Raw genomic sequence first — 12,657 nt, 5'->3', positions numbered from 1 at the left:
TCCCTTAGCCCTTGAATTCCACGTTAACTGCAGCAAAAGTATTATAACTCCTGATTTTAGAAATGGGTTATGTCAGAATGCCAGATGCAAGGGAGGGCACCAGCATGAGGTCTCTTGTTATCTGGTGTGCTCCCTGGGGCATTTGGTGGGCCACTGTGAGATACAGGAAGCTGGACTAGATGGGCCTATGGCCTGATCTAGCAGGGCTGTTCTTACGTTCTTATGTTCTTATATTGACAAGTTAAATCCATCTTTTCTTGGCCTTTAGAAGTTGTTGATCTTCTGCACTGTATGAGAAGATTTTGTTGCTGGTTCTGTTCTAATTTTCTCCCCCAGTTAAAAAAACCAACATGACTGCTGCAATAAGACAAATAGATCTGCAGTTTCTTAGAAATGATTTCAAATGTATTCCAGTCTTTCAACCTACAAAGGGTCTAAGTGATACGATGTGCTTCGTAACAGCCTGTCTGCTAGTTTTAACATGGATATTGCTAGATGCTCCAGCCTTCCCAGCATCAAGATCACACGCAGTTATCAGTGTGCTGCCTGCGACACTGACCACTCCCTGGTGTGCAGCAAAGTGAAACTGTGAACAAAGTGACTGTATCACACAAAAAAGGAAGGAAGACCTCGCATTGACACCAGCAAGACGCGGGACCAGAGAAAAGTGGAGGAATTTGCACGAGCGCTTGAGGAATCTCTTCCAGGCCCAGCCGATGCAGATGCATCCAACAGATGGGAACATTTCAAGAATGCTGTTTACAACACCGCCTTGTCCATATTCGGCAAGAAGACCAACAAGACAGCAGACTGGTTTGAAACCCACTCTGAGGATTTAGAACCAGTCATTGAGGAAAAGAAGAGAGCTCAAGCAGCAAACAAGGCCTGTCCCAGTGAGCGCAACCTGCAGGTCCTCCGAGCTGCTCGCAGCAAAGTCCAGCAGACTGCCAGGAGATGTGCTAACGACTACTGGCTCCAGCTCTGTTCCCAGATACAGATAGCAGCTGACACGGGCAACATCAAGGGGATGTATGATGGTATCAAGCAGGCCCTAGGTCCAACACAGAAGAAAATTGCCCCTCTGAAGTCTGCCGCAGGCAAGGTCATCCAGGATCAGGTGCAGCAGATGGAACACTGGGTACAACACTACTCTGAGCTATATTCCAGAGAAAATGTTGTCACCGAAGAAGCGCTGAACAACATTGAGTGCCTGCCTGTGTTGGAGGAACTTGACAGTGAACCAACCCTAGAAGAGCTTCACGTGGCCCTGGATTCCCTTGCCTTTGGCAAGGCACCTGCAAAAGACAGCATCCCTGCTGAAGTCCTAAAGTGCTGCAAAGAGATCATCATCACTGAGCTGCATGAAATCCTCTGTCTGCTGGAGAGAAGGTGGAGTACCTCAGGACATGAAGGATGCAAACATAATCATGCTGTACAAGAACAAAGGCGAAAGGGGTGACTGCAACAACTAGCGTGGCATCTCTCTCCTTAGTGTTATAGGCAGTGCTTTTTTTGTAAATAAAAAGGTGCAGGAACTCACAACTTGTTAATTTATTTATTTATTTTTAAACCATTTTTTATTGGAGAAATAAAATATTTTTTATGTGCTTCCACCCTAAAGATGAACTTACTTCTGAGTAGACATGCATAGGATTGGGCTGTCAGTCTCCACATCCCCTTCCCCCTAGCTTCTTTTTCTACACATGGGGAAAAAAGGTGTACAGGTGCACTTGTAGCGTGTAGTATGTAGTGTGGCACTACTTCAAGGAGAGGAAGCAGTGAATGGATTCTGAAAAATGGCTTGCATGAGTTCCATGTAGTAAAATTACTCTAAGCAACTGTGGGAGTAAGAACAAAAAAAGAATTCTTACACGAGAGGGGTCCTTAGGTGCACATAGAAACAGCTACGTTTGCAAACAAGCGATTAAATATGGTTTAATTCAGGTATTAGAATACTCTGTGTCTTTGGGAAGGTGCTTGACATGCAACTGTATGTTCTCTGCTGCCCTGAGCAGCTGCTGTGCATTGCTGGAGAGGAGCTGCAAACGCTGGCTGGTGGAGGGCATGCTTGTGGGGGAAGGATGAGGAGGATCTCTGGCCGCCCTGGGTCCCTTTGGGGAGAAGGGCGGGATAAAAATAAAGTTTATTATTATTATCTCTGGCAAGGCTGGACAGCACGTTGTACACATGTAGAATCCCTTTTCACCTGCCCTTAGCATGTGAAAATGGGTGCAGATATTTATCTCTGCCAGGATTAAGAGCCCAATCCCAGGTATGTCTACTCTGAAGTAAGTCTTGTTCTAGTCAATGGAGCTTACTCCCAGGAAAGTGCCTAGGATTGCAGCCTAAGAGCCCAATCCTATGCATGTCTACTCAAAAGTCCACTTTAGTGAATGGGGCTTACTGTGGATAGGATGGCAGCCTTAGAGTCCAATCCTGTGCCTGTCTACTCAGAAGTAGGTTCCATTATAGTGAATGGGGCTTACTGTGGATAGGATGGCAGCCTCAGGGCCCAATCCTGTGCCTGTCTCCTCAGAAGTCAGTCCCACTAGAGGTAGTGGGGCTTCCTCCCAGGAAAGTGTGGAGAGGACTGCAGCCACAGAGCCCTTCCTCTGCCTGTCTACTCAGGCTGCAAGGCTATGACACTTTCCCGGGAGTAAGCCCATTGAACACAGTGGAACTTACTTCTGAGTAGACATTCTTGGGCTCTCAGGCTGCAAGGCTATCCACCCTTTCCCAGGAGCAAGCCCCATTGAGCACAATGAGACATACTTCTGAGTAGACATGCCTAGGCTTGTGCTGCAGATTGGCACGGGGCTGCACCAGCCAGTTTCCTTCCCCTCCTCCTCCGCCAAACCAGTACCTAGGCGTTCCGTGGGTGCCGCAGCCTGTCTCTCTGGCTGGCTGGCTGGCTGGCTGTCTGTCCTCCTCCTCGGCGTCGGCACGTGTCCCCCACGCCCTCCACCAGCTTGGAAGCTGCTCTGGGAAGCAGAGCGTGGGGGGAGGGGAGGCGGGCTGGGCTCAGGCGAGAGCTTGGAGATGGGGGCAGGAAGGGGTCGTTGTGCGGTCAGGCAGGGGTCAGGCGCCCGCCCATCCTGCAGCACCCACCCAGCGAATGCCTCTATTTTGCTCCCCCCTGGAATGCCTCCAAAGGGGAGGGGCCCCTGCAAAAAGGTGCCGGAACTCCGTCCCCCCGCATTCCATTAGAAAAAAGCCCTGGTTATAGGAAAGTTGTTTGCCCGAGTTGCACTAAAGAGGCTCCAGGTACTTGCAGAGAGCATTTATCCAGAATCACAGTGCGGATTCCGAGCCAACAGGTCCACCACTGATATGGTATTCTCCCTTAGACAACTGCAGGAGAAATGCAGGGAATGACGACAGCCACTCTTTATAGCTTTCATAGATCTCACGAAGGCTTTCAACCTGGTCAGCAGGGACGGCCTCTTCAAGATTCTCCCCAAGATCGGATGTCCACCCAGGCTCCTCAGCATCATCAGGTCTTTCCACAAGGACATGAAGGGCACTGTTGTCTTTGATGGCTCCACATCAGACCCCTTTGCCATCCGAAGCAGAGTGAAGCAGGGCTGTGTTCTTGTGCCAACCTTGCTTGGGATTTTCTTCACTGTCCTGCTGAAGCAGGCCTTTAGAACTGCAACAGAAGGCATCTATCTCCGGACCAGATCAGTCGGAAAGCTCTTCAACCTCTCCAGACTGAGAGCAAAGTCCAAAGTCCAGCTGAAATGTCTGTGTGATTTCCTCTTTGCCGACAATGCAGCTGTCACTACCCACTCTGCCAAAGATCTCCAGCAGCTCATGATTCGTTTTAGCAAGGCCTGCCAAGATTTTGCACTGACGATCAGCCTTAAGAAAACACAGGTCATGGTTCAGGATGTGGACTCGCCTCCCTGCATTACAATCTCTGTCCATGAACTGGAGGTTGTCCATGACTTTGTGTCCAGCAAGAAGCTGACGGAACATACCAAGATCCAGGTCTGCAGAGCTTGCGTCCTGTGTACACTTCCGTACTGCAACGAGTCATGGACTCTTCGCTCACAACAGGAGAGGAAACCGAACGCTTTCCGCATGCTCTGCCTCCGACGCATCTTTGGTATCACGTGGCAGGACAAAGTTTCAAACAACACAGCCCTGGAATGAGCTGGAATCCCTAGCATGTATGCACTGCTGAAACAGAGACGCCTGCGTTGGCTCGGTCATGTCGTGAGAATGAATGATGGCTGGATCCCAAAGGATCTCGTCTATGGAGAACTCGTGCAGGGAAAGTGCCCTACAGGTAGACCACAGCTGCGATACAAAGACATCTGCAAGACGGATCTGAAGGCTTTAGGAGTGGACCTCAACAAGTGGGAAACCCTGGCCTCTGAGTGGCCCGCTTGGAGGCAGGCTGTGCAGCATGGCCTTTCCCAGTTTGAAGAGACACTTGGCCAACAGACTGAGGCAAAGAAGGAAGGCCCATAGCCAGGGAGACAGACCAGGGACAGACTGCACTTGCTCCCGGTGTGGAAGGGATTGTCACTCCCGAATCTGCCTTTTCAGCCACACTAGACGCTGTTCCAGAACCACCATTCAGAGTACGATACCATAGTCTTTCGAGACTAAAGGTTGCCAACTACTATTGCCAGATGAGTTTTGATAGTCAATGAGTTTGTCATGTCTGAACATACAACACTTATGTGATCCTGTCTCAGATTCCCCTATTACCCTTGTACCCCACATAATAAAGACAGAGTCTTTGGATTAATAGGACCACTTTTATTAAACTATAACATTAAACAGTTGCTACAGGAAAAACTCAAACCCACTGGCCATGTAGGCACTAAGGCAGGGGACACAGTGCTACCTGCCTCCCCAGGTAAAGCATGGCCATACCACCAGACTCAAAGCCATAAAAAAGGGCAAGCTTATCATGACTGACCCAAAGGGTAGAGGAAGCTCAGATTCCCACTGGCCAAGCCACACAGTATTCCTTACCATCTGCCAGCCAGCCTCACCAAGCTGGGTAAGCAACAGAATGGACGCCAAGGTCAATGCCTGCCTATCCAAACTTCACAATTTCTGCCCAAAAGTGACCAAAACTAACCTGTCCCTAACCTAAGAATTGCACCACACCTCGACAGTGTGGCATAGACAAAAAACTTGACCAAGTGCCAATCAGGGTGAAGGCAAAAAATTCCTACCTGGTTCCTTAACGCAACAAGATAATCTCAAACTGAACGCAGAGTGGGCAAGTGGATTGAGTGACCAGACGCTAACGATAGAGAGGCAAGTCCTCCTGTCATGTGCTGGGCGGTCTTGTTCCTTACACAGCATAGCAGCTAATCAGGTTGATTCAATTTCACGCCTGTGCCTCATTCTGAGGAGGCAGGGCAGGGAAAAGGGTGGCAGTGGTGGGAACCGTGCCGCCATCATTCTGCGAGGCCATTGACATAGTGCCTCAATCCTCATGCCCATACCCTACTGTCACCAAGACTAAGGACCCTAGTCCAGGTTGGAAGTGTGGGCATACCCTACAAGAGGTAGAGACCATGACATGAGCTCCTTCCATTGGCTGCCTCTCTTGCATCAAAGGAGAAAGAGCACCAGTGGAACATTGATTTATTTCTGAGATCTTGCATGGATGGACATCCTTTCCCATTTAGATGATGGTCCTCCTGTGATGATCTCTCAATTTCTCAAGTCATTAGTGGAGACTGGAGCCATCCTAACAGGCACTACTGTCACATATTCAATAAAGGAATGCTATATAAGTTTACAGCAAACAGAGGCAGGGGATGCTCAACAGCTGCATCTCCTCCCACAAAAAACTCCCCAATTTCATCATTCGGCTCTGTCTGATTCAGTGTCTGTGTATCTCCAGCTTCTGTTCCCCCCCCCTCCCAATTGTCTGCTGACCATGTCTGCTGATGGTTCTCTCAGCAGAACCACTTTCCTAAATCAGACCAAGAGAAAGAAGGTTGCTTCCCATTCAAAGGGTGTGAATGATTGATTTGAAAATTCAAACACAAATGGAAATGCACAAGTTCTGCCCCTCCATTCCTTGAATCTAGTGGTCTTGCTTACTCATAGCCTGTGATGAGTGAGCTTCCCCACTCAGAGTGGCTTGGCTTGGCAATAAACCAAACTGTTTCCCCCAAATATGGAAATAGCTCAGTAGAATCATACAATGCATCTTAGGAAATGGATATTGAAAAGAATAGGACTCAAGGCACAGAAAATCAGCGGCCTAGTTCAGGAACTGAATGGATGGAATCCATTCAACCTCATATGCTCAACATATAAGTATACTCAACATACACCTCAACATATAAGTATAAGTAAGCATAGATTCAGCATGGTCTTTTCCACAAAATAAATGACAGCTTTGCTGCTGATTGGGGAGAAGTACCTGGCATCAGCAAAAGACCAGTGGCTCCCAAGCACATTCCAGGCATCCATTCAGTGTGCAATACGACTCGGGGTGTTCAAAGTGTTATTGTAGAGACAAGGCCACTGATTACCCAGCCATCTGGTTTGGGTAAATCTGTTATGGCTGCCGCTACAAAATTAGATTCTAATGATTTGATGTCACACCACTATTGGCTGCTGTTTCTAATTATATGTTTCCCCCACCAATGCCTCTGTTGGCTTCTGTATTTCTGCTACTGATTTTATGTTGAGTTGATCTATTGTGTTTTGGGCCAAGGCAATTTTCTCTTCCCAGTAATCATCTCCAACATATGAAGTTTTCCTAAATGAATGAGTGCATTCCCTACAACAGCTCAGGGAGAAGGAACGAAAGAGTTGTTAGCTTACTGTAGAACTTGTAATCTTCCCGGGTGGCTACATGAAATGGGGGCCTTTAGAAAAGATTCATCTTGCTGGCCACCATGAAAATGTCAGCTACCCAAGGCCAGTTTTCCTATGATGGTTAGCAAGTTGCAGATCTGTTGGCTTCATTCAAGAGATTAGAGTAGGGGTTCCCAATGTGTACATTGCGACACCATAGGGCATCATGGCAGAATCACGGGGGTGCCAATGGATGTTCCTGGTTGCCCCTCCTACCTTTTCTCCTGGGCACCACCATTTAGAGCTTGTGAGATCTCATGAGATCCAAGATGGCTTGTGAGATCTCATGAGATCCAAGATGAGATCAAATCTTACAAGACTTGGGTGCCACCATCTTGGATCTCACCAAATGTTGTGAGTGACCCGGCTCACCTGGGAAGAAGAGGAACATTGTGAACACAGGTAAGTTTGGGAACCTCTGGGTTAGAATTTCCCATGGATTGGAAACACCCACTTGTCTGATGGTAGACTTTTTTTCAAAGAGCTATACAAAAAGACTTTCACTTGTAGTTAATTTTAAGAGATACAGGATGGAGATTAAGTCAAGTTCATTGACTGGTGTGATGAATGAGACCCCCTCACGGGGAAGCTCCTTCTTGCTTATATAGAACATGGAGGTGAATTTGCTTGGGGAGCTCTATCATCACACTTCAGTAGCCTGCATATCCACCGGCTTCACCTGGGATGTGTCTGGACAGCACCAATGTGGGTGACCCCCAGAAATGTGGGCAACACCCAGCTCTGGCAGAATAAGGAGTTAGGAGGAAAACACAAGCACCCCACTGAGTTTGGTCGCACCTGTCTATTGGTCATGTCTATCCCCCTGATCATGCTTGAGGGAGGAGGTCCAGGAGGCTGAGCTAAGATAACTGACTGTTGAAATAGCCAATGGGAAAAAAAAAATTCTTCTTTCCTTCCCCCAAATCTTATAAAAAGGGACAGCTGATTGACGTAGTGAATGTTTTGTTCCAGCGTTTGCAGAGTTAATTGCACATAGCTGTCCCTCCCCTGTGGACCTGGAAGGCAAACAATGGAATTGGAACTGAGTAAATGAATTCTAGGCAGGCAAAAGTCAGATTCAGTTTTATTTTGCCTCTCATTTCAAGCACCTGTTTGAACCGTACCCACATTCCCTTTTCAATATTTTAAAATAAGATATTTCTGTTTTTGAGAACTCAATAGTCTGCTTCATTTGGTCCAGAGCAGAGCGCTAGTATCCTTTTCTTCTTACCTGGAACTCATAGCCAATACTGCCACGCCTTATGTGTATACGTACAGAGGAGAGTGTACTTGCTCTTCAGTGCTGAGATTCACCTTGGATGGAAGGAAGAGCATGGAAGGGAAACTCCATCATAGTAAACCTGTAAGGTAGCCAAAGTATGCTGGCAGGTCAGGTGCATGGGCTACGTCTTGCTACATCTCCATCCCTACATGGTGGGCTGCAGCAACTTCACTGGGGCATGATCACATGGAAGACCTCTCCTCTAATTCCATATAGCTATGGTTTCTGAGTGGGGAGGGGAAAACACTCTGTCCATGGTCAGAGTCAACTTTTTAAAAAATTATTTCAATTCACACGGTGGAATTGCTGGAAGGTGCAAATTATTTGGAAAGCAGTCCCTCCTACACTGGGATGAATAGAAACAATTCCTCTCTTCAGCTGTTCAAAGTGGGCTGCCAATGTGTTAACCATACCCTAGAGATCAGTTCACTGAGTCTCACAGCCCAATGCTACACCAGCTCCAGGTTGTGGATGGGCACTTACACGGTCACAAACATGCTGTAAAGTATGTTGTGGCCATGCGGAGGCCAGTGCCATAGGCAGAGAGGCTTCTGCCAGCAGGCCTCCACCTGCACTGGAGCAGAGCCCGCCAACTCGGGTACCTACACCACTGGCCAGTGAGGAAGTGGAGGGAAGAACAAGGGTTGGGAGTGAGTGTTTTGGGGCAGGGGAGGGCAGGGGGAGGTACAGTTCAGGCCCAGGAGGGGGGTGGGGACAACATCAGAGGCTGTCGCTGTATCCTATCTCCCCTCTCACGCCTCAATGGTGATGAGTCAAGGTGCATCGAGGTGGATCTACAACATTTTATTATTGTGTTTGTTAAATTGCCTCCTGTATTTTAGAAATTAGGTTGACTGCTTTGAGTAATTTTGATATGTTAAAGCAGGATAAGAATATCAGGAAGAAAAGAGGGGGGGAAAAGAAGATGAGGACATCACAGGTGACTTGGATTATATATGGGTTGGTGGGGTCCACATGTCTCCCTGTACTGTGTATGTTGGGTCTCTGTCATATATTAAAAAGGAATCAAGTCAAGACAAAGTGTTGAAAAGTTATAATGGGGTTGGGTGGACTTAGTAGCATAGCTAGAGGGGGTGCAAAGCACTAAGTTTTGCAGGAAGCCTCACCATGGCATAGAGGCAGCCCCTCCCCTTCCACTTCCACTTCAAAGCCATACTTTGCTCCCACTGCCTGGAATGGCTCCAAAGGGGAGGGAAAGGGACCATTTGCATGCTGCAGTGAGGCTCCCTGCAAAACTTAATGCTTTGCACCCCCTTCTTGCTACGCCACTGGGTGGGCTTTCCTCTTTGAAGATATCAAGTCTCCACCCTGATATTGATCAACCATTTCTCATTCCAAGTTGTGTTTAATAAAAGTTTATGGTCTCAATGCTCTAGAAAGGAGAGATAATGTCTGTTTGAAACAGGCCGGTTTCCAACAGCTTTCATACTTTGCAACTAGCAACGGTTGCCTGGATTGACACTTGACTTTGGCAGTGACTGAAAGAAAGCTCCAAAGCTGCAGCCCACCCTGAGTGAGAGGAAGGTTTGTGCTTGTAGCACACAAAACTGGAGAGATTTATCTCACCCCCAAAAGGGAATGTTCATTTCTAACTCATAGTCAGGTCGAAAGGAGCTTCCAAAGACATATGGAGGAGAAAGTGCATCTTGGTCTTGCCAAGCGTGGGCAGGACAGGGACTGATGGTTATACTTCCTGTGTAACATTTTTTTAAAGTGGAAAGTGATCCATCTCCCATGATGAGAGATAAATGCATTGTCCCCTGTTCCTGGGAAATCTACATCCCCTGCTGGATTGTATCCTAACTTGGCCAGACTCACCCCAAGAGTTTCAAACAAGATTGTAACTACTAATTAACAACAAATTGAGCTGATGTTGGCATGACTGTGCGCCTTGGTACATAGTCCAAGGATAAAAAAACATAAACTCTTATCTTTCCAAGGAGTCATATGTTTGATGCTGTGAAACAAAGGAAAATTGATTGTATAACTTAATTATTTTATATCTCACAAATGATAATGCAACACAATCAAATGTTCTTACTCAAAGATAGATGTTGGGGAAGCTTTGCCTTGATTTTTTTTTTCCTCAGGGTGGTGGCAGGCAGATCTCATCTTCCCAGCTCATGGCCTGAAATGGATAATATGACCTCCTTTTCCTCTTTCCCTATCTTACAAATTGGCAGCCCAATCCTAACCTGCATCCAACACAGTTTAGAAGCAGGCTGGAGGTCTCCTTGGAAGAAGGGGACTTTTTCCTTCTTACCCCAAGTAATGCCCCAGCCTGCCTTACAGGACTACTCAGATCGGCCTTCCATGGATCCTGCCTCCTCCTGGCACTGATCTGGCACTGATTTGCCCTTCCCCTGCCCCCATCTTCCATCTTCCTCCTGATGCCCTTACATTACCTAGCAGAAATCTTCTCTCTGCCATAGCCATCAGGCTGGACGCAGCAGCAGTGGGGCAGCGCAGGCCACTCTACCAGCGCTGCTTACTCACTGGATGTCACAACTTGCCTTACGGCATGTTTGCAACACCTTTTGCCACTGAAGGTATTGCTGCTCCGGCAGATCTCCACATTAGGATTCGGCTGTGAGATGATGATCAGGAGCCAAGCCTAACAACCTCTGGTGAAAAGAACATCCACTGTGAGAAGTGGATTGAAATGACAAGGAAGAAAATTTGTCAGAGATCTCAAGTTTTTCAAAGGTTGGCTCTGGCTGCTTCTATAATTTGTTTTATTACAGGATTTGTTAAGTTACGCTGGGCCTCACTCTTAATGGGGTTGAATCAGAGTTCAGGCAATTTGGCTGGAAAAGCAGTTGGCAACCCTCTGACGTTGGCCCATATCCTTCCTTCTGCAAATTGCATTTCTCTGTTCTCTCAAGATCTTTTTCTCTGGAAACATGACTGCATTTCAGAACAGGGTTATATAGTGTTTCAATAACAACTTAATCTTTCCTTTTCCAGTGGTCCCATTTTGGGGAGATGAAATTTTTGGGGGAAGATCATGTGGAGGTCCTCTTGGCAACACAAGCTGCTTTGGATTCCAGAGCCCATGTTCCACACATACTTTAGATGCAATTTAATAGAGTTTAGAACTGCCCCCTCTTGGCTGGCGTTTTGAAGTGGTATTAAAATGTCTCTGCTCCACTGAACTTTTGACTGATTGTTTCTTGCTCTGTAATTGAATCTTAATTGTTGAGCTGCCACTTTGCCTTTTTGTTTTTTATTGATTTGTGTTTTTTTAAAAAATTAATTTGGATTTGTTGTTTTAACATAATTTTATGCTTCCACTTCCCTTGTCAATTTTAGGAATGCAACTGCACATATGTAAACATTATAACTGAATATAAACATGCTCTCACGTATGCATGTAAATAGCTTCCATATTTGCCATCCATACATAATCCTGCTGCATGCGTCATCTGTTTAGGTGTGAAATATGGCAACTATTTCTACATGCATGCATGTTTATCAAGTTAGACAACAAGAATGGAAGCAGCTTGCATGGAAAAATGACCTGAAAACCCCAAATGTTCACACCTCAGGGGCAGCCTTTTGTAGTCCTAAGACCATAAGCACTTACAGGCATACCTTGACGTTCATCCACTTTACATTCATTGCTTTGCTCTTTCAACTGCTTTCAATTATAATTACATTTCAAATTTTGTCCACATAATTTCCTCTTTCCTCATTCCATGATGTTTGTAGATATTCTTATGTTTATGTTTCTTTTATTTCTGTTTATGTTTCACATGCATTTGAGTGTATTATATCATTAGTTACTTTCATTTTTTATGGTCAAAATAAACATGTAAGTGAAGTAAGGCTCTGCTTTGACATTCATCCATTTTTGACTTTCATCCAATCCCTGGTTCCTAACCAGGTGAAAGTACAAGGTGTTGCTGTATCTGCTAAAATGTTGAGTCAAGGATTGGCCAATATTGGCTCCATTAGAATTAAAGGTAAATTCTGCCTTCATGCCGGTCCCCCTCTGGCGTTAAGCCTAGTCATGTCTGACTCTAGGGGCAGTACTCATTTCCATTTCTAAACCCAAGAGTCGGTGTTTGTCCATAGACAGTTTTCGTGGGCATGTGGCCAGCATGACTAGATGGCTAAGTGCATGGAACGCCGTTACCTTCCCACCAAGGTGGTACCTATTTATCTACTCGCATTTACATGCTTTCGATCTGCTAGGTTGGCAGGAGCTGGGACAAGCAACAGGAGCTCACTCTGTTGCATGGATTCGAACTGCCAACCTTGTGGTCAACAGGCTCATCGGCTCAGTGGTGTAACTCGCTGTGCCACCATGTCCCTCCATTAGAATAACCCCCTCCCCCAAAAATGAAACTATCAGTGTATTAACATAATTAGTTCATTTTGCCATCACTTCCTAGAGATAGAATTTTCAAATCAGCAGCTGTTTTCCCAGCAGAAATTCATGTAGATACTTTTTGTGCACCAGAGCCAAGAATGGACTGTGCATCAGCAGGAATTGTCTGGTTGCCTTC

The sequence above is a fragment of the Tiliqua scincoides genome, chromosome 9, assembly GCF_035046505.1.
Source record: "Tiliqua scincoides isolate rTilSci1 chromosome 9, rTilSci1.hap2, whole genome shotgun sequence".
Taxonomy (NCBI): domain Eukaryota; kingdom Metazoa; phylum Chordata; class Lepidosauria; order Squamata; family Scincidae; genus Tiliqua; species Tiliqua scincoides.
Note: the sequence above shows the minus strand (reverse complement) of the source record.